Genomic DNA, 4,690 nt, shown 5'->3' with positions numbered 1-4,690 from the left:
ACAACCGCAGTCAACAGGATCACAACATCATTTGTCATGAAACTAAAGAATCTTTTTTGGCCTTGACACATTTCTGACAAGTTTTAAAAACCTATAAAAATGTTATTGCCACCAGCAGGTCCACCACTTTTCCTTCAACTTTTATGTCCTAATGGAACAAAGAATGTGCAGGGGCTAAGATCTAATATACAGTTGATACATAGCAGTTGGAAATAGTTCTCACATTCTTTACTTTAAAAAAAGAACACATTTTTGTGTTAAATACTCAAGTAAATAAGTAAAAGAAAATTCTTTAAAAATCTGTCTGAAATAAAATTACAGTGTCATCAGCAAATTGTATTCCTGCAGAATGTTAGAATTAAAGAAAAAAAAGTATTGCTATTTAAAATAGCATAAAATGAAGGTACTCAAGTCAATTCAATAATATATTAAAGTGAAGCACTGAAGTAGTAATCTCATGATTTGAAGGGAATATGGCATATGAAATCACCATGCCCATATTTGCTTTTTGCATTGCTTCTCAAGTATGATTTCATAACCCATGATATGAATACACCTGCTTTTGGAGCCCGACTCGCAATGCTGCATGTTTTGTAATTCTGACATACTCATTATTCCTTTCTGTATTTCTTTCTCCTCTCCTCCTCGCCGAGTCCCTTCTAAGGTTCTAATTTAACAGTGTACAGAAATAAAGCATTTTCTCATTTTGAACAGATGAGGAATATTTGTTGTACAATACTCGGCTATTGATTTTCTGGTGTAGTTAAGTGTCTGTATTGTTTACGTTGTCATGAGTTGGTGTGCGTTCGTTGTGTGTAAACCATGGATCCTGTTTCCGTCAGAGAACAATAAGGTATCATATTGAATTACACTGAACTAAATCGAATTGAATGGAACTGAAATAGACTCGGAGCCTCTGGACAGTCACGACCAGACCATCAGTTATGATGTGACAAAAACATTCACATTGTCAAAGTGAGAGTTGGTGTATGAATCAACATCAAAATCACATCAAACTTTACTCATGTACAGTGCATTGTAGCTGGTAATGGAGCCATGACAAAAGATATTTAAAGACAGAAACACCATCATCTTTCCATTTGGAATCTCATAAGATAAACAAGTTTTTTCTAACCGTGGATTTTACAAAAGCTTGTGAGTTTTAAAAAATTTTTTTAGTTCGGTGATAAGAATTCATCTACATTCATTGTACCAGAAACATGACTGTAGAGAAATCAGAAATGACACAAACACGTATTTTATCCACATGGTGCTTTCTGACCTTGTGGTGTGTGGTCTTACAGCCGCCCTAAGCTGCACAAGCTTTGCTGCAGCAGTGGCTAAGAGTGACCAATAAATAAATAAATGAATAAAGGGTCTCCAGACATGCAATTACACTGAGCTGCAGAACGGGGTTTGGAACAGATTTAGAAAATACCCTGGCAACCGCCAATGAAAAACTGAAAAGCCAACACAACAAAGTAACACAATAAGTGAAGTAGCTCATCCATTCTTGTCAACACAATGTTTTAGCTTCCTTGATTATTCCAGGGCCATAGTAACTTCAACCACAACGACAGTCGGTCCTTGGCGGCGCAGCAGGAATGCATCGCTGCTTGTCCTTCAAATACAATGGTGTACCGCTGGAGAGCTCTTCAAACTCAGACTCACTGTAGTCACTAACATGACCGGTTGTCCTCTCGTCCTCCGCATCAAGTGGCCATGAGATTAACCTTTTCACATCAAAGCAATCTCATCGCCTGCCTTTCCTTCATGCGCCGTTGTTTCACGCAAGGGCGGCCAAAGGAATTTCTTCAAACAGCCTCGGACTCTGAAGTTCCCCCCTCAAACCTGGATGCTTTGGTTTGATCAGTCGTCACTTTTGTACATGAGATTCATGTTCCTTGACTTCCCTACTGCCTTCAACACAATCCAGCCAGTCCTGTGGAGAGAGAAGAAATATTCAGGTAGACACCTCCACACGCTGCTGGGAACAATCACCTTCTCCTGAACGTGGCCAAGACCAAGAGAGATGGACTTCAGGAGAGCCCAGGAATATGTCAAACACCATTTCCATACTTGGAGAGGAGGGTGGAGTTGGTGGTGGAGGGATACAGATAGAAATGGAGACCACCTCGACAACAGGCTGGACTTAAATGCAGCACGGGTGCTTTCTTCATGAAGAGACAGAGCAGACTGAACTATTTGAGGAAGCTTAGGCCCTGTGATGTGTGCAGTGAGATGTTGCAGCTCTTTACCAGTCTCTTGTTATTTGCGACAAGGGACTGATCAAACTATTCTGCAGCATCAGAGCCGGCGACTCCAACAAAATGATCAGGAAGCCTGGTTCTGTATTGCGGCACTTGGAGCTGGTTGTGGAGAGGAGGAACATCATGGGGAACATCTCGCATTCCCTCTACAACCTACTGGTCAAACAACTGAGCACTTGCACTGATGCACAGTGGATTACTGTAAATCATATCAGCATCATTGTATCTATCTAGTCCTGATGCTACACATTTAAGTAATGGTTATTGTCATCTTGATTCGCATTCCATCTCCAGTGTGCATGTTCTTCAAAGCAACACAACATTAAGTCCTTTGACCAAATCTGACATGCAGTTGAACGACTCTACACTTGTTCTGACTGTCATGAAAAGAAGTCACACTTTTTATCCTTCAGCATTCATGACACGAAGGAATACGTGCAATGCCTCTTCTAAGTGAGGAGACAAAGCAAACGTCTGCTGCCTGTCTACATGCATATCTCTGTTGGCTATATTTAATCCAATAAAAACTTCAACGCAGCCCTTTGAGTGAATGCAAGGACGAGACTTGCGACGCTGTGAAACCAAGGAGCTAAATCTCCATACATCAGCTGTGATAAAACTCACAAACCAGTTTGAGTGGCCCTGCAGTTATGTAATTCTTGACATTTGATGTGAACGTGCAGGTTGTTTTTTCTTCATCTCCTCCTGTGGGGGAGGAGGAGGGAGGGAGGGAGGGAGGAGAGCTCCGGAGAGAAGCGAGTGCGTTTGCAGATGCTGTGAACTTATTTTGGAAAAATACATTTTCACACAGCCGACTTTACAAATCATCTCTGTGGTCACAAATGCAAGTACCCACTGTGTGTATATAGAGAGTGTGCAACTCCATCTCCTAAAAGTGCAGTACCTTCATGAACTAATATTCATACACAAATTAGTATTATCACATACATGTTTTTTTTTTATTTATCTCCCAAAATCTACAGAATGTCCATCCATCCATTATCTATACCAGTTTTCCTTCAGTGGTTGCAGGGAGCCAAACCGGGATTCAGACAAAGAATCGTCTTACTTCTTCAGGCGACAATGCAAACCACTGCACCACAAAATGTTCCCTGTGAACAACTCTCATTTGTTGTTAAAGTCTCCATTAGATTTTTTTTATTGTTTTTATTAATTTGGGCAAGTCAAAATAAGTTGTAAGAGGGAAAGATTGGGTCCTCTGACTTGGGAGTGTTTTATTGGTGCAGAACTAAAATGACTCAGTTATCCAATGTTACATTGCATACACCAAAGTAGACTCCCCTGTGCAGTGTATAAAAGCCAAACTTCCTAAAAGTATAATTGCATTTGGGGGCGAAATACGGTTGCAAAGTCTAAGTTTGAGTTGAGCCAAGATGCTGAGTCATTGAAGTAACTTATGCTCCCTCTCTGCTTTCTCCTAATCACAGTCTGTGGGAATTCTCATCTCAACCCCCGTCTGATCTACAGTCTCTCAGGACACCGGCTGCTCATACTCTACTCTCCGTGTGTGTGCTCGCACTTACATCTTTGTGGGGACAACTTCAGTATAGACGTTACAAAACGAGGACATTTTTGGGGAAAGTGAGGACATTATGGCCAGTCCTCGCTCATCCGAGGGGCAGTTTGAGGGTTAAGACTTGGTTTTAGGGTTAGGGTAGAGTTGGCATTAGGTTTGGGGTAAGGGTTAGGATTAGGCACGTGTTTGTGATGGTTAAGGTAATGGGCTAGAGAATGCATTGGGCCATTGAGTGTCCTCATTAAGATAGAAATACAAGGTGCGTGTGTATGTGTGTTTGTGTGTGTCTATCGTAAGCTATCTTTGGGGACACATTTTGGACAGAACGGCAGTTAACTGGGACAGGTTGTCCAATTGGGGACAAGGGATATGTCACCATTTGGAAAAAAAAGCAGAATTTTGGGTCGCAAATCACGCTATGCGAATAATGCACAGCGTGATTTGCTTGACTCACCAGAGTTAAAAAAAACGTTGAACTCGTGCAAAATATTGAGTTGGCGTGATGTCGCGAAAGCCAATTAGCATCGAGATCCTCCTGACATCACCGACGTCAGCGTCCGACAGAGAACGGGCTGATATTCTCGGGTTGTGTGTAATCGCCCGAGTAAATATAAATGATCTGGCGTGTAAATGCAATCTATGTAATGTCCCCATAAATGCCTAAAGAAAACGCACGTGTGTGTGTGTGTGTGTGTGTGTGTGTGTGAGTGAGAGAGAAAGAGAGAGAGAGGGGAAAAAAGGGAGGGAGAATGAGAGCGACATATATAGAAGGTATTAGTGTCTGTAACTGTATTCATGTGTGTGTGTGTGTGTGTGTGTGTTCCCTTTACAGAAGCAAAAGGAGCCAGGGAGGTAAAGTGGGGGCCCAGGGGAGACCACCCTG

The sequence above is a fragment of the Scophthalmus maximus genome, chromosome 16 (genome assembly GCF_022379125.1).
Source record: "Scophthalmus maximus strain ysfricsl-2021 chromosome 16, ASM2237912v1, whole genome shotgun sequence".
Lineage (NCBI taxonomy): Eukaryota > Metazoa > Chordata > Actinopteri > Pleuronectiformes > Scophthalmidae > Scophthalmus > Scophthalmus maximus.
This window is presented reverse-complemented; position numbering follows the sequence as displayed.